General features: G+C 33.5%; 1 protein-coding gene across 1 annotated transcript in view; it reads left to right on the top strand.

Annotated features, from left to right (window-relative positions):
- The window catches only part of LOC150098461 (uncharacterized), a 55182-nt gene that overhangs the window by 12960 nt on the left and 22898 nt on the right, over positions 1-19324 (top strand). The window lies entirely within an intron of this gene.

Below are 19324 nucleotides of genomic sequence, written 5' to 3'. Positions count from 1 at the left end.
CGTTGAATGAATAAATGCTTTAAAAAATGGAATATTATTCAACTGCAGAAACAGTGAATTACCTACTACGGTAACTATTATTAATACATTATAAAACAAAAAAAATTCTTTACGAATTTCATTGTTACAAAAAAAAAGCAGACTTAAACCTGCTGGAATTATGTAATTATACTTTTAATAATTGTAATTAAAAAAATGTAATCAATGTATGTATCATATGTAATCAATGTATGTATCATATGTAATCAAATGGATGGAATTATGTATCATATGTAATGAAATGTATGTATGTATGTATGCAATGTACGTATCACAAGTAATTTAAATATGTAATCATAATTTTAATAAAAATTATTATTATTATTATTATTATTATTATTATTATTATTATTATTATTATTATTATTATTATTATGTAGTAGTAGTAGTAGTATTAAACACACCATGTCTAAATCCAACCCTATTTGCACAAAAAAAAAAAAAACTGTAATAGCAGTCAAAGTCTTTCAAGCACGTACCAACAAACAGTAAAATCAACACCTGGCTTGTGATCACTATAGGAACACAACCATGAAACCACCACCCTCTGTCATCTATTATCTTCCTCAGATAAGCTCTGCTAAGCTTTGAGGAAGAAAATTACTAACTTGCAAGTATCTGTTATACACACTTGTAATGCGTTATAAATATTATATAAATATAATTACTACAGCAACTATGTATGCAATTCATCTGAGACATAAAAAAAAAAAAAAAAAAAAAAATTCTGTATAATCCTTATTGTAAATACTGTAAATAGTATTATTGTATGTAACTTATACTGAGACATAATAAAATGTAAAAAAAAAAAAAATTATTATTATTATTATTGAATTGTGTGTGTATGTTGCATTACTGCATTGTATCGTGAATTGTGTGCACATTGGTGCCAATCCATATTTAGCTAGTTTAAAAATATGTATATTCATATTTATAAAATGTACTCTGCATTTTGTATATCGAATTTTTGTACTGTACAGAAAAGATAATATGTTTTTCATTGTGTGTGTGCAGATTGTAAAAATAAATAAGTCGTTTATAAAAAAAAAAAATTATTATTATTATTATAATTATATTCTAAATTCAAAAATTCTGTATAAACCTTATTGTAAATATTATTATTGTATGTAATTTATACTGAGACATAATAAAATGTTTTTAAAAAAATTATTATTATTATTATTATTATTATTATTATTATTATTATTATTATTATTATTATTATTATTAGGGGCGCTTTAGGAGCAAGCAGTCGCAAGCACGCTATTTCGATGCTCCTATATTTTAAGTTGCAAAGTAGATCTTTTCTTGTGAATTAAAATTTAAAGTACATCAGTGAACTCCGTTCTTCAAGACGAACATATAGATGTAAAAACTGTAAGTATCTGTTAAGTAATAAGTAAAATATAAGTATTCAAAGTTCGAAGTATACGTTGGTCAACTACGCGAGAAGAGAACAAAGGAAGACGCCATATTAGAAAATACAGCAAGATCGTCAAGCAAGAAGTATGAAGTGCTACAAATGCCAAGAAGACCTAACGGGGGAAGAAAACCACGTAACATGTAGGAACTGCCAAAGAAACATGCATTTTTTATGTTTAGGATTGTCCGAGACTATCTGGCAGCGAAAATCAAACAAGAATCGTGACGAGTGGAAGTGTCCCCATTGCAGAGATAACAAAGGAACGTCGCCTTCGACCGCAGGCGGAAAACAGCCAACGCAGAAAACAACCGCAGGCAGTAAACAGCTATCAACAACAGAGGAAATTAAAAACAAAGAAAACAACAACGGAAACCCAGGTGAGCCATCTTTAAATGCATTACTTGAAAATAGATTACAAAACCTAAAAGACTGTTTAATCGATTTTGTTGGAGAACTATTTAAAAAACATACCGCACAAATTACAGAAAAATTTAACCAATAGGAGGCATTTATTAAATTTAATAATAACTCGATAGAAGATATGTTACAGACCGTTAGAGAAATTAAAAACTGCGTCAAAGAGCTAACTGAAAGATAGCATAATTTAATTAAAGAGACAACGGACCTACGGCAAGAACTAAACTCTCTAAAGCAACAGTACGAGCTCTCAAACCAACAGCAGCACAAAAATGACCTCCTCATAAATGGTCTCCCAGAAATAGCTACGGAACTTCTAAGAGACACTGTAATACAACTAAGCCAAAAAATCGGCTCCCCCATTGAACCAAGAGACATCCAGTCAGTGCATCGGTTACCACAAAAAAGGAAAAGAGAAAATAATACCCGTCCTTCTCCTGTCCTAGTGCGACTCACCAACAGCCTAACAAAAACTACACTTATAAAAGCTAGCAGGATTAAAAATCCAGTAGTAAAGGATCTGAAAGGAGACCACGACAACACCCCAATATACTTGTCTGAATACCTTACTCCACACTATCAGAAAATATTCTACCAAGCAAGGAAAGTAAAAACAGAAAACAATTACCAGTTTATATGGATAAGAGACAGCAAAATATTCCTTAGAAAGACACAAGACTCAAAACCAATCGAAATAAAATCCGTAGATGACCTCAACAGGCTGTCACATTGAAAGGAATATTGACAACTCGTAGAGAAGGACCAGCACCCCAACCAACATGAATGCACACCATCAAGCAGACGTAATCACTCCGGAACATGATAATTGCCACATTCTGAAATGAATATCAGAATGGAAACAACTGACAATCCCCAAAAAAAGGATTATCTATTCTCCACATCAACATCAGAAGCATTCAAAAATACTGGCTGACCCTGCAAGCTTATTTGAAGGAAGATATAGACGAAATAGACATTTTAATACTGACTGAAGTATCTACGACAAACGAAGAGGCATCCTCCTACCAAATGCCACACTTCCAACAACACAAACACTGCAGACAAACAAAACGAGGCGGTGGTATAATAATATTTACCAAACATAAACTAGAAGTAACAGAAATAAACTATAAATTAGAATACGCAGAAAACACATGCATCGAAATTAAAAACATCAAACAAGAAAACTCCCTGATATTAAACGCAATATACAGACCACCCAACTTAAGCACCACAAAATTCTTAGAAGAACTAAACAGATGGCTTTCAGCCACGAAAGTAGGCACCTCAAAATACTTGATAATAATAGGAGACATTAATATAAACATTAGGAACATAAATAACAACATAGAACAATACCTAGACCTATTATCGGCATATAACATAACCCCATCCATACAGTCATATACACGAGAAGAGATAGTCGGAAACACAACAACCTCAACCTGCATTGATCATATAAATATAAGGGCCCCCTCCAAACAGCCACACAGCAGCCGTCATAACATGCAAACTAGCAGACCATTATTTCACAGCATTGCAGTTACACACTGAACCAGAACCCATAAAAATCACTGACACTACAAAACAGTATCATAGCATTGTAAACGAAGCAATAGTGAACGATGAAATCAGAAAAACAGACTGGATGCAGATAGCATCTTTAGACTCTGCTGAAGTTGTATATAATAATCTTAAACTTGCATTTAACAAAATATACAACAAAGCATTAACAAAAATAAAAATACGCCCCCAAACGAAACAAAATCCATGGATAACAGACAACATACTAACAGACATACAAAGAAAAGATGCCCTATGGAAATAACTTAAGAAGTCACCGAACAATATCGCTTTAAAAGCTGAATACAAAAGAAAACGGAATCTCCTAACAACTCAGATTCGAACGGCAAAAAGAAACTATTACAGCAACAAATTAACAACAGCACAGAATGACATAAAGGAAACCTGGCACCTGATTAATGAAATGCTGGACAATATACACAGAACCACTGAAAAACACTGAAGACTGCATTAATCACACCCATACACAAACAGGGAAAAAGAAACATAATAAGTAATTACAGACCTATCGCCACGCTGTCTGTAATCAACCAAATCATGGAGCGCATTGTACATCAGAAACTCTCCACATGCGTTGAAAAATTTCAAATCATACCCAAAACACATTATGGCTTTCAAAAAAATAAAGGAACAGCAACACTCCTGGAAGATTTCACAGATCTAATAAACGCTGCATTGGATAAAAACAGAATAACATTAGTGGTATTCATTGACCTAACAAAAGCATTTGACACACTAACACATAAAACCTTGTTAACGAAACTTACCCATATCGGAATTGGAGGTCATCTACTCCAGTGGTTTAAAGCATACACGAAAAAAAGAAAGCACATCACACGTATAGGATCAGCACACAGCAAAGAGGTACATGTAACCGGTGGTACATGTAAGAGGTGGAGTACCGCAAGGAGCTGTCCTATCTCCCATTCTATTTAACATATACACACACGACATAAACCAACTCCCCCTAAAAAGTAAAATCTTCCAGTATGCAGACGACACTGCCATAGTATCCATTCACAACACTGCAAAAATCGCTTACAAAAATATGCAACACGACATCAATCAAATCACTAACTGGTTAACCAAAAACGGCATATATATAAACCCTGGAAAAACAAAGCTAATGATATTCAAAAACCCCCAAACCCTGCCCATAGAAACTAAATATCTCACTATCAAACATTCATCCTCCTATACACAAAGTGCAGAACCTAAAATCACAACCATCACACAGGTGAAAACAACACGCTACCTTGGACTTCACTTGGATGCAGATCAAAGTTGGAATAGCCATACAAACTACCTACATACCAAGCTTAGGATAGCAAGCAAACTATACAGATTAAAAGACATTGATCCAACCCACATAAAAATAGTAATCTATAAAGCATTATGTGAAAACATTTTAAGATATGCAATCACATCATACGCATTCTGCGCAGACTACAGACTTAACGAGCTACAACGGTTGCAAGATAAAATGATAAAACTGATATTCTGGGAACAACCCACTCTTATGCAGGAAGCATGGACAAAACACAAAATATTTAAGGTGAAACACTTACGCCACTACACAGTCATGTTAAAACACTACTACAGCCCAACATATAGAGTAACCAGAACAACATATCAAATAACAAGACCACAGTCAACAAACTACATAACATATAAGTACAACAATCACAACAGCAAAGCCACCCGAAACTTCTACGTACCTGACATGATAAACAAACTGCCATTCGATAACAGAAACCTAGGAACATACAGAGAGCTGAAACAGGCACTATATAAATATTACAGCGAGAATGAAAATTAGAGCAATTCCTGTTTCTCTCTCTCCCCCACCACACACACACACACACACAAACCTACGCCAACCCCCCCTCTCCAAAAACTACCACTACGAGAACACAAAGAAACAAACACACCATGTCTAAATCCAACCCTATTTGCACAAAAAAAAAAGTTAAACTGTAATAGCAGTCAAAGTCTTTCAAGCACGTACCAACAAACAGTAAAATCAACACCTGGGTTGTGACCACTATAGGAACACAACCATGAAACCACCACCCTCTGTCATCTATTATCTTCCTCAGATAAGCTCTGCTAAGCTTCGAGGAAGAAAATTACTAACTTGCAAGTATCTGTTATACACACTTGTAATGCGTTATAAATATTATATACACATAATTACTACAGCAACTATGTATGCAATTCATCTGAGACATAAAAAAAAAAAAAAATTCTGTATAATCCTTATTGTAAATACTGTAAATATTATTATTGTATGTAACTTATACTGAGACATAATAAAATGTAAAAAAAAAGTATTATTATTATTATTATTATTGAATTGTGTGTGTATGCTGCATTACTGCATTGTATCGTGAATTGTGTGCACATTGGTGCCAATTCATATTTAGCTAGTTTAAAAAATGTATATTCATATTTATAAAATGTACTCTGCATTTTGTATATCGAATTTTCGTACTGTACAGAAAAGATAATGTTTTTCATTGTGTGTGTGCAGATACTCTGTGTGATAGTAAACCTTATCATTTTCATTGTAAAAACAAATAAGTCGTTTATAAAAAATAAAAATAAAAATAAAAAAATTATTATTATTATTATTATTATATTCTAAATTCAAAAATTCTGTATAAACCTTATTGTAAATATTGTAAATATTATTATTGTATGTAATTTATACTGAGACATAATAAAATGTTTAAAAAAAATTATTATTATTATTATTATTATTATTATTATTGTATCATATGTAGCCAAATGCATGTAATGTACATATCACATGTAAACCAATGTAGCATGTATTATATGTAAACAAATGTATGTAATGTATGTAATATCTGTAACAAAAGTATGCAATATAGAGTGATTATATCCATTGATATTGTATATATAGAGTGTAAAATTGCAAAGAAACATCGGTAATAATTATCATTATGAATATTATAATAATATACGTTGTAAACAGTTATTGTAAACAGTTATTGTTATTATTATTATTAAAAAATTTTTGTACGAGAAAGTATTTGTTATGCATAATTGTCTTCATATAATGTATGTAATTCATCTGAGAAATAATAAAATGTTAAAATGTTAAAAAAAAAATTTTAAGTGTGTGTAATTTTTAGAAATTTTAAATTTAGTAATTTCAATATTTTATAATGTAATTGTTATATGTATGCAATACATAATAATCATTAATATAATATTACAATGTAACATGAAAAAATAATGTAATAAAACATTACTATTAAAAATTATGTAAATAATGATTTCACATTGTATGTTTGTGAGAATTAGGAAATATAATATTTTAATTGCAGATGTGTAAATAATGTTGTATAATCACACCTTTTCAAACTTTTTTAAAAAAGTAAACTGCAACATGTAATATTATTTAACTTGTGCAACTCTGAACTATATAATTGTAAATTCTTACGGCGATTGTTATTTTAAAAGATAGAAAAAAATTATATCATCATTATTATTGAAATCTCATCATTGTGAAAAATATACGTAGCACGTAGTGCTGAACGTTGCAAAACAATATACTAAATATCACTCAAGATGATAATCTTGAGTGATAGTGATTTATTGATCTATATGTAAATAATTTAGAGATCAATTTAAAAAAATAAAATAAAATAAAATAAAATAAAATAATTATTATTTTTATTATTAACCACCCAACACCACCGCCTCCGAAACCATAAAACACAGCTTCATGAAAGACGCAAAACCTATCCAACAACTAGCAAATGACTTTAACCAATACTTTGCAGACTCCATCGAAGAACTGCACAGAAATATTTCCCCAATCACAAAACGAGACCCTCCACTTGGACCACAATCAAAACAGACATTATAGTTCCCAACCATAAAAGAAGCAGAACTTCTTTCAGCAATACATCAAATCAAACCAAACAAAGGCCCGGGAATAGATGGTATCAGACCTAAAGATATAAAGCAACATGCACTAGTTTAAGTCCTATCCTACTAAAACTAATAAATAAAATATTTAAAACAGGACAGATGCCAAGTATGCTAAAGACCGCCATAATCACATCCATATACAAACAAGGAAAAAGAAATTTAATCAGCAATTACAGACACATAGCAACATTACCAATTATCAATCAAATTATGGAGAAGATCACACTGAAGAAACTCACAGCATACACTGAGATCTTTCATATTATCCCCAAAACACAATATGGTTTTCAGAAAAATAAGGGAACAACATCTCTCTTGGAAGATTTTACAGATGTAATTAATACTGCCTTAGACAAAAACAAAATTGCTATGGTAGTCTTTATTGATCTAACTAAAGCATTCGATACACTTACACATCAAACTTGTTAGAAAAGCTGAGGCATGTTGGAATAGACGGGCCTCTTCACAGGTGGTTTACAAACTACCGTCAAAATAGAAAGCATATCACATGTATCGGGTCAAACCGAAGCAGAGAGCTACCAGTAACCTGTGGAGTACCACAGGGAGCTGTACTCTCCCCAACTCTATTCAACATTTACACGCATGATATTAATCACCTACCACTCAAAGGTAAGATGTCCCAATACGCAAACGATACAGCAATAATATCCATCCATAATAACGCAAGCATAGCCCAAACAAATATGCAACACGACATAAATCTGATCATAGATTGTGTGTGTGTGCGTGTGTCGTGACGGGGTCTCTTGACGTTCGAATCCGCCATCTTGCTAAACTCACTTTCATAAAATAAAGGAAAACTAATTGCAAATTAATCACTGATCTCAGGGTAGAGAAATTTCTATTATACTGCGCCACTCTATCCTTAGATAAGTCTATATGAATTAGTAGGATTAATTCAAAATTAGTTAGCAGTCTTTTCACTCATTCAGGCCGATGGTTCTATTTTCTTTCTGGGATTCCCGCTAGATCCGAATTTTTGTGAACGGTGCAGTAAAAAGAAATTCAGGCAAACACAATATTTAAATTAACAAACAAAACATTTAATATATGGTTATATAACAAATACATGTATTCCACTTTTAAATATGACAACTCCGTCAAGTTAGTACATTAGGTCAAGTCATTCACAATAAATCAATCTTCCAAACTTTCACATACAAATTCACAGTTTCAGAATCATAAAGTTTCTTTACTCAATTTATTACAATAGAATTTCTTATTTAATCAGTTTCCATGTATCTCTCAGCTACATTCTATGATTAACTCATAACAGGCACTAACCACTGCAGATATTACTTCAATGTAACTATATTTTCAACTCTCAGCCTCGATGATATACTACAGTTAATGTTAGAAACAGCGCAACAGAACTAATACTTAAATCTTCATACACCGAGATAAACTAATATGACTGTCCTTACCAGAAATAGTCTTCAGTACTTCCAATAATTTGTGAGCACACCTTCAAATTATATTTATTACACTTGCGAAATACATTTATAAGAATTCTCCAAGGTTATAACTAGAACATTATTAATCGCGCTTTATAACTTCAGACAACAACTATAGGGTACATTAATTATTCTTGTTTATCACTCATCAACTAGTTAAACTCCGTACAATTCCCTTTATGGTAGCATAGAAATAAGTCGTAATTCTAGACTGACTGGATTTATTCAGAATTCTTCTTTGAATGTCCAGTTCTCTAAATTATCCAACTACGGCATTAATTTCCTTTTATTACCACGGCTGACTTTGCTTTCAGCCAACTATAAGATTCACTTATATAAAAAAAATATCCGCTTAACTCCTGCCCTTAAGAACCTTTTATTTACTTCTACTTCTTTAGTTTTCCACCTTGCTACCATTTAGTTCCAAAGTTCCGTTCCGACACCCCACTACGTATATATTTTTCTCTTCTTATTCTCTCCTCGCTCCCTTCACACGCGCTCGTTAATTTCACGCGTCTCTATGACATACGATAAACGTAAACATTCTCGCGAATGCTACATTAGGCTATACAACTACATAGAGTTATTACATAACATTAAGCTTTCACAAAAAGAATAAATAGAATAATCGCATTTCAACAAATGCGTAGTTAAATTACAAATATAGGACTTTATAATATTGACATAAGAACAAATAAAATAGCTTAATAACATTTAATACAGAATCTATTTACCATTAACACATTTCTTTGATTAAGGAATTAAATATTTGACATAATCAATTATAATTTATGTTATTTACATTAAATAATATTTACAACGCGGCCTCTGTGATGGAAAATCATGTTGGATTCTGAATCAAATAACATTTATTCTATTTTCTGCATAATTAGAATCCAACACGTGCGTGCGTGCGTGCGTATTTCTCAATCATAGATTTCGTAGCTTCCCAACACAGTAAAAAAAAAACAATAAATTATAACCAACTGGTGTCATCCTCAGATAAGCTTACATATAAGCTTCGGGGATCAAAGCAGAGAAATTAGTTCTCATCCAAGATGTATCATATCTAACCAAGTGCATGTAATGTATGTATCACATGTAAACCAAAGTATTTAATATATGTACTATATGTAGACAAATGTATGTAAAGTAAGTATCATATGTAGACAAATGTATATAAAGTAAGTATCATATGTAGACAAATGTATATAAAGTAAGTATCATATGTAACCAAATGTAAGTAATGTATCATATGTAATCAAATGTATGTAATAACTAACAAAAGTATGCAATATAGAGTTATTATATCCATTGAAAAAAAAATATTGTTATATTTGGCCTTTAAAGGACAAGATCCAGCAAGAAATAAAATAGTAATAGATAACAAGATCTTAGAACAGGAAAATTCATTTAACTACCTAGAATGTATGATCACATATGAAAATGAAAAAGACATAAACGGAAAAATTGTAAAATATTTAAAACTAAGAGGTGTAATTAACTCTGTATTTAAACCAAACCTAGTTCAAAAACAAACCAGACTAAAAGTATACAATATATTAGCCCTACCAGTCTTAATGTATGGAAGCGAAATCTGGACAATAAAACAAAAAGACAAACAAATATTAATAAGAGCAGAAATGAAGTTTATGGGAAAAACTGCAAAGTATACTCTATTTGATCACAAAAGAAACGAAGAAATTATGAAAGAATTAAACCAACAACCAGTAATAGAAAAAAATTAAAAAATATAAACATAAATGGATGGAACACGTTCAAAGAATGCAAACAGAAAGATTACCAAAACAAGCCTTTAAAGTACAAGTCATTAGGAAAACGAAAACCAGGACGTTCTCTTAAACGATTCAACGATGACCTCTAAAGCCGGAACAGCCCATACTAGGCTTAAATCCTTGATATGCATGATGATGATGATGATGATTATAAGGGAATCGGCATGGAGACAGAAACTAATTGCGAGAGATCCAAACTATCCTCACAACATCTATCATACTTTTTATTAAACTCATTGACAGACGAAGAACTCACAACTGAGTCAGGCAATGCACTCCATTCTGTCACCACTCTCCAAGCGAAAATTGTTGTCCTCACATCCTCTTTAACCACACTCATTTAATTTCCACGGATGATCTCTTGTTCTTCCACCACTATCGCACTGCTGAAATATCTCACCATGCATCAGTCTTATAAAATCCTTAAAATCCAAATGTTTCCATCATATCTCCTCTTCGCTTATCACTCAGACTACTTAAATCACAAACTCTCAATCCGTCAACGTATGGATCATTCCTTATTGCATTTACCAACCTGGTCACTCGTCCATGAATCGTTTCTGCCACTTCCTCATTAGTAACTCTACTATTACAACTGACTCACCTCAATATTATCAGAACCCATTAAAGTTACCCTTCCAAAGTCATTCTTCCTTTTATTTGTCAATTACCGAAAGAATTCTTTGGATCCTTTCAAAATTATTTAGATTTAATTGCCATGCATGGACTCGAACAAATATGAATGTCCCCACGAGAGAATTCAGTGGTGGCAGAACATGCCTAGATCATGTATTCGGGAAAACTTTATGGGAAACAACATCCAAGCAGAAGTTCTGCGCAACATCTCTCGGATAACTTTCCAATTGGTAGGAAAATGCATTTGCAAGTACGGGACAGAGATAGTACAACCGTAAACATCCCTTACACAAAAATTGACTTCTGAGACTTCAAGCGTAACTTGAGCACTGTCTCTTGGGAAGAGATACTGACGAAAACAAATATTGATACCTGGTATCATACATTGATTGCGATATTAAACAATTATATACAGGACTTAGTTAAAGTTAAAATAATAGACAAAATGAAAGAAACAAAGCCCTGGATTACAAAATCAGACACTACATAGAAATTAGGGATCAAGTGTATTTTCTATCCCCACAATAAATATTATGAAGACAGTTTCAAGTACTGTCGCAGTCTAATAAACTAAAATAAAGTAAAAATAAATACCAAAGAAATGAATTCCTAAAATGTCGGAAACCCGTTAAAAAATGGAAGTTTGTGAATAAACTAATCGGCAAAGGTATACACAAAAGAAACCCTCCCGATACTTAAAAATAGGAATAGGGAAAACGGAGGCAGTGGATTAGCTGAAGAATTCAATATTCATTAATGCTAAATGCATATGAAAAATGCTAAAACCACCGCTCAGAATTGCACTTCCAAGAGAATTGTTAACTCCATATATATTTTCCCCTACGTGTGAAAACGAAATCAAAAGTGTTATAGCTAGCCTAAAAACAACCAAAACTTCAATATATGATGGTATTAAATTATTTTATATAAATTACATATTTTACAGATACTACGTTTCGTCAAGACTGATAATCAGTACGTAAGTATTAGAAAAGATACTAATTCTGCAGAAAATCGAGTTTAAAATATTTTATCACAAAAGCGCAAAAAGAAATAATACACGAACACTATACCTGTTTGGCTCCAAAAATGTTCATCGGCTTGCGACTCTTAATACGAAACTGAAACAACATGAGCACATATAGAAATCGGCTTAGATAGTACCTAAATATTTATAAGAATATTGAAAATTTATTTAGAATAATTGTATCCAAATATGTCAAAAAAAAAAAAAACTGTACTGATCTGCGACATCCCCTTCAGTAAACGGGATATGCCTCTCGGCTGCATGCACATTAATAGAAGAGCATGCACATTCTATGCATTACATTTAGCTATAGCAATATTGTTGAAGTTGGAAGAAAAGACGTTTTTCGTTCAGCATTATTTTCGTTCGTGCGTAGTTGGTAGAGCAAATGGTCCAGTCTACTTGTTTATAAGCAGTTTGTTCGTAGTTTCGTAAACGTGCCCCAAGCAATATTATCATCATTGCCTTAATTTCACACGTACCGGGTGTTTTCTGCAAGGGCATTCAGAAAGATCACGACCTGTTAATACAAATTAGAATCACGGGCATGTGCTGGAGCAAGTATTGCAGTCTCCGAAACGTAGTGAACGCAGAACAGCGGTAAAGCATGGAATACCGAGGCGATCACTACAGATCATCCTTAAGGGGCTGGATGCATTTTCGTACGTCATTCCTTCTGCGTCAGTGTTTAACAGCAACGGATTACAGTACACAGCGAGAATACTGTGCAGGCATGCGGATTTTTCTTTGAAGATCCGTCCTTCCAGCTTAATGTCTGATTCTCGGACGAAGTGCATTTCCACCTAAACGTTCATGTAAACAGACAAACCTACCGGCTTCTTGGTTTCTCGAAACTTGGATTCATCCAAGTGACACCTTTTCACAGTGAGTAGCTCAGTGCCAGGTGAGGGGTTTACGGCCATGAAAAAATTGGGCCTACTTCATTGAAGACGGAGGGGTAACTCTGACCTTGAATAGCCAACGCTACATTGAAAATTTCTTTGCTTAGTGAATCCAGGATTTGCAAACGTTGTGTCGTGAAAAAGAAAAAAAATCCCATTTCGTGTTCAGGTGTTCCAGCAGAACGGAGCAACCTGTCACACATAACATGGTTCCAGAACCTATTTAGAAGAACACTTCCCCAAGACGCTCATTTGAAAGTTCGCAGAATCCCCGTATCATTCATATTTTTTTCCACTAATCTCACATTAGTTGATATCTTCGTTTGCGGTATGTTAAGGAATGGGTAAGGAACCATGACTCGTATTCAAACCTTGAGAACTAAGGGATAATATTCACGATAATTTCATCAGATGGCCGAACCGTTGTTCTCCAAGATGACAGAGAACCTTCGCATACCCTACGAAAATCGCTACGTCTATCTTTAAAGAGAGGTCCATTTCGAGCACGTAATCTACCGTCGTCAATGCTTTATTCGATTCGATACCAGCCATCATTCTTTATGTATAAATATCATCATGTATAATCATGTGTTTTTTGTTAATTAAACGTTTACTCCATAACATATATCGAGGTAGATATTCAGTACTTTTTTGTGCAATATTGTATAAATCAAATTAAAGCAGAAATTAACCAGTATAAAATACTCAAGTAATCACTGAACTGCATTGTTTTATTCCACTGTACATATGTGTATATATGTATGAAATGATTTCCTTTAATCCATACGGATGGTAGGGGAAGCTATGCTACCATACTTGGGAATTAACTATGAGCACAGTGGTTTCCCACTGCCTTCCTTACCGTGCTATGTCTTATGGCTGTATCCTGTGTGTTCACAGGTCCAGTTTGCCTGTTTGCGGGATGAAAAACCCCAGATAAACCAGTGGAAAAAAAACCCTGCTGTCCAAGCTCAAGACTGGCTAACTTGGCTATGGCTGAGGAAGATCCTTAAGCTCCTCAAGTCTCCGACGGAAATCGAACCTACATATATATGCACATGTGTGCAACATCTAGTGAACGCCAAAGTTGGATGGTACAGCAATAGCCGGATCCAACATTGATCCAAGCAGCTACGAATTTTTGCATTGCTGCGATAAATGGCCTCGCCCAGGAAAGAACACATATGTTAAATACAAAGAAATCTCCGGAGTTCACGAAAACCATTTGTACTCTGACGGAAGTAAATTAGAAGGGAACATCGGTCGTTCTTTCATAGTTAATTAAAGATAGTCCATTATAACAGAAGAACGCTGCTTCACATAGCATCCTCTGAATTCAAGCAACCAAGCAGACCAACTTGATACAGTTTATTCACTTCCATATCTCCGGCACTTAGAACTCAACACCACTCATGAAAAATCCGCAATAATTTACAGTGACTCTAGAAGATTTATAGGCGTCATTAAAAACCAACAGAACAAATACTGATTTTACGTTTCACTCCAATAACATATTATAGCGCGCTGTACTAAATTCCTACAACTTTCCACTCGGCAATGCTAATCTATCGAGCAACATTCTAAACATATTTTGCCCTGAATGATAACAACGAATTTGAGTTAGTGTTAATAATCTTACATATTTTTGAAACATACACTTAAAACTATTATTTCAGCATCTCGCATAATGTGTGTAGTAATATAATAACAATAATAATCTTATAATTTAGAGAAAACATGCATAAATCATTAGAATCGGCATTTAATAGGCCTAACTGGAGAACTATCGAGTTATGAGCACTATAAAAATACATATTTTCTGTAATATTAATATATTAATATCCAAACTACTTACATTTAGATTTCTCTTTAATTCCGATCACCTACAAATTTCAGACACACAAATTACATCTTTGAGACAAACTTTTCGACAGTTTGTAAATTGCTGAACTTGAAACTAAAATAACACCGTCATCACATACGCAGACATTTCATAACAGCAGATTGCACAGCGCCACCTGCTAAGGTAAAATGTAAAATTACATTTATTAAAAATAAAATTATAAAGGGCAGAAATTGGTAGATATATTACGTGACTGTAGTTATAAAATTTGCTATGTTAAATTCAATACAATAGCATTGTTTTTTTTTATTAAAATAAAGTAAAATAAAGTAGCAGTGTAGTATATAATTACAACAAATTAGTTATTTATTAGTGTCACAATCATGCAATATAATTATGATAAATGACACTACATCAAACATTCCAATGATTTTTACCATGGCAGGTATGTTCTGCATGTAACCTAACAGTATCTATCATTCAGAATGTTACTTTATTTATGGTGACTAGTATTTCAACTACAGGCTATGAAATGAGAACCCAGGGTGGTATGGTAGTTTTAGTGTCGTTGTGTGTATATCGATAATCAATTTTTTTTTGTTTAATAATAATAATAACAATAAGTTTTGATAAACTTGACAAAGTTCATTATCATCTTCACATATACAAAATATTTACAAATATTCAACTGAAGCATCACTATTACATTTTTGTTCATTACAAATATTCAGTACATAATGTTAAGTGAATATCTTATTTAAAGGTATATAACTAATAGTACTAATAATGTATTTGACTTATTTACGCATATATATTTTGAATGACACATTTCATGTGTTAATTGACTGATATTGAATGAGGTTACTTTTATATAAATATACACATACTTCTCTTCAGCATTATCGACAATTCATTTTAATTCACAAATTATAATTACATTTTATTATTTTTTATCAGTAGGGAATGCTGAATGGATTCGTTTTACTTTTTAATATTGCTATTTTTTTAAATCCATAATAATAATAATTTTATTTGTTTGGGTGGCATTTCTGCTTTCTCCCTCGAAGCTGCTGCAGAGCTTATCGGAGAAAGATAAATGGCAGTGGTTTTCTTTCAATACCACTCGCAAGCTAGGTGTTGATTTAACTGTTTATATGTATGCGCTTGGAAACGTATAAGCTTTTTACGGTTAACGTGTGCAGATGAGTATACGCACCTAGAGACTATCACTGCTTGTGCAGTGTTTAACGTTTTTGGAATGGCTTGGATTTGGATATGGTGGCGTGTTTGTGTCCATCCCTACCTGGAGGTTATTAATTCTTACATGCCCCATTGCCTACAATGCTTATATTACATATACTGATTAACATTTCTATTTATATTTTGTATCAATTTTAATATTTACATTTAGATTTTTATATATACATATATTAACACTATATAGTATAATTCACAAAATAACAGTATTTATGTTAGACCACAGGACTGGAAATTGATTTTATTAGCAAATTTAGTTAACTCTATGTAATAGTTTTCGATAAGTCTCTGTCTTGACACTGGTTACTTGTCTCCGGAAGTGATGACGTGTTGTATTAGGGGCATCCGGATGGAGTCCAATAGTTGATAGTCGTAAAGTATGTGGTGAACAGTCTGTTGAAGGTGTGGACTGCAATTGCATGATGGTGATTCCAGGATATGGAATCTGTGAAGGTAGTGTCTTAGTTTTATGTGTCCCGTTAGTAGCGTAGTTAAACCTGGAGAAATGGCGAGTCTTTTCAGCCGGAGTCTGTTTCTGATGCTAGGAAAGAATTCTTTTGTTGTTGATCCATTTTTTGATGTTTTTCATTCTTCTTCCCACATGTCTAGACTTTTCACTTCTCCAAGTGATTTTATTGCAGATTTCGAGAATTTCTGGTAACTTGTTTCCAGCCGTTCGATTCTGGCTACTTCTTTAGCCAACTGATCCGTCCTCTCGTCTCCTGCTATTCCAGTATGCGCCTTCACCCAGCAGAAATTGATTTCCCATCCCTCTAGAGTGAGATTTCGAACCAGATTTCTTGTCTGTTCTATCAATGCAATATAGGTGTCCGTTTTGTTATGCCATCTATAGTGCTGCTACTATTGCAGTAGATTGTTGCTGTCTTTTGCTGAGAGATGTCGAGTTCTAATTCCTGGAGATATGTGAGTGACTGAACTATAGCAAGTTGTTCTGCTTGGTTGTTGGAACAGAGAGGATGCAGTTTAGAACAGTGTTCTTGTATTATGGACTGCCTGTTGTATGGAGTGAACGAACAACCGACGTTCCTTTCGGTTTTGCTTCCGCCAGTGTATATTTGGAATTCGTCACTTTCAGAGCTTTCCTTCTCCTTAATATTTGTTTTCTTTGCTGGGTGAGGCCACTTACTGTAGTGAAGCGGACGTTCGTAGCAATTTGGATCGATTTTGTGACTTTCGATATATCTTCTGGAAGTGACTTCATATATAAGATATAATTCTTGTATTTTCAGGCAGATCAGTGTTAGAGCTACAATAATGCTGCCTCGAAAGATATTGTCTTGTATCCTTTGATTATGCGTATGGCCATAAGGCGTTGAACTCTGTTTAGTTTTTGTCGGTTTATCTTTTATTTTATTGTATGTTTCCAGGCGGGTGCAGCATAAGATATCGGTGGTTACATAACATTTCAGTGCTCCTTTTGGCCTAATTCCCACTTAATCTTTGCGACTTAGCTAGAAGATTTACTATTTGTAAGCTTTTTTCGGCAACATATGAGATGTGCTTATTGAAGGTGACTTTTTCGTCTATTGTTACTCCTAGGTATTTTATCTCACTGGCTACCTCGAGAACTTCTCTGTTTAGGAAAACTGTTAGCGGTTGTTTTGATTTTTTTCGTGAGATGTGGAGCACTTTAGACTTGGTGCTATTGAAGGTCACTTTCTTCTGGCGTGCCTACTATGCAATTTTAAAGAGTTCTTCTTTGGTCGTTACTTCTAACTGTAAGCCGTCGCCTCCTCAAATCATTATCGTCGCATCATCGGCGAAGGCTATGACTTTTGTTTCAGTGGTGACAGGGAGTCTTAAAAGCGAGTCGTACTGGATGATCCAGAAACCTGGCCGACAGCAAGAACCTTGCCGACAGCCTCGTTTGACATTTTTCTTTGCAGTTGTGTTTTTTAGTGTCATTGTTGCTCTTCTCTCTGAAAAATAATTTTTTGTAAGGTTGAGTAAGTTTTTAGGGCATTCTAAATCTATTGATTGACTGATTATGGCTCGCCACCAAGCAGCATCGAAGGCTCATTGTACATCGAGTGAGATGAATAGTACATCTTTTTTTGCTGTAGAATGTGTTCTGTGAACTCTTTCACTTCCATAATTGCATCCACTGTGGTGGACTACTGAGGTCTGAATGCGTATTGATTGCTGCTTAATAAGTTTCTTAAGTAGACGTGGTGCATTATTCGGTTTATTAGACGTTTTTCTAGTACATTACAACACAACGTTTATGAGGCTGATTGGTCTGTATTTGTTAATTTCGTGGGATGTTTCTTTTCCTAGTTTGATTAGAGGTATAATTTTTGTGTTTCCATATTGAAGGAAATCGTCCTCTTTTTAGGCATTTGTTGTAAACTGTTGTTATGAATCCGGTTAATTCAAGAAACGCTGTTAAGAGTATGTCTCTGCTTATTCCTTCTTCTCCAGGAATTTTACTTGGATCCATTGATCTTAATATTAACTCGATTTCATTAGTTGCAAATGAGACGTCATCAGGAAAGTCTATATCTATTTCCATTCTTTGTCTGCAAGTTTTGTGGATTTCCTCATCTGTTGATTCATCGTCATCGGGAATAAACTTCTCTATCATAATAGCTGCAGTTTCTGCTAATTTTATAGTGTAGGCGCCATCTGTTTTCTTGATAATATAGGTGTTATGTTGTTCTTGTTTAATGCTAATTTGAATATGCAATTCCAAGTTTTTCCATGATTTTTTTCAAAATTTTTTCCATGATTCTGTTTTCGCGTTTATAATTTTGGACTGATAGCTGTATTTGGGTTTATAGTAGTTCTGTCTTCTGCTATGTTCTTTGGTATAAACGTCTGAGTGCGTTGATACGTTTTCTTAGGACTGTTAGTTCGTCGTTCCACCACGGTACTGATTTTCTTCCATCGATGTTTAGCTTCTTGGTTGTTTTGAGTGTTTGATCGCTGGATTTTTGCAGAC

Source organism: Typopeltis vanoorti, chromosome 15, assembly GCF_054136105.1.
Source record: "Typopeltis vanoorti isolate ZY-2024b chromosome 15, IOZ_Tvanoo_1.0, whole genome shotgun sequence".
NCBI lineage: Eukaryota > Metazoa > Arthropoda > Arachnida > Uropygi > Thelyphonidae > Typopeltis > Typopeltis vanoorti.
Note: the sequence above shows the minus strand (reverse complement) of the source record. Positions and strands in the feature narration are given on the sequence as shown.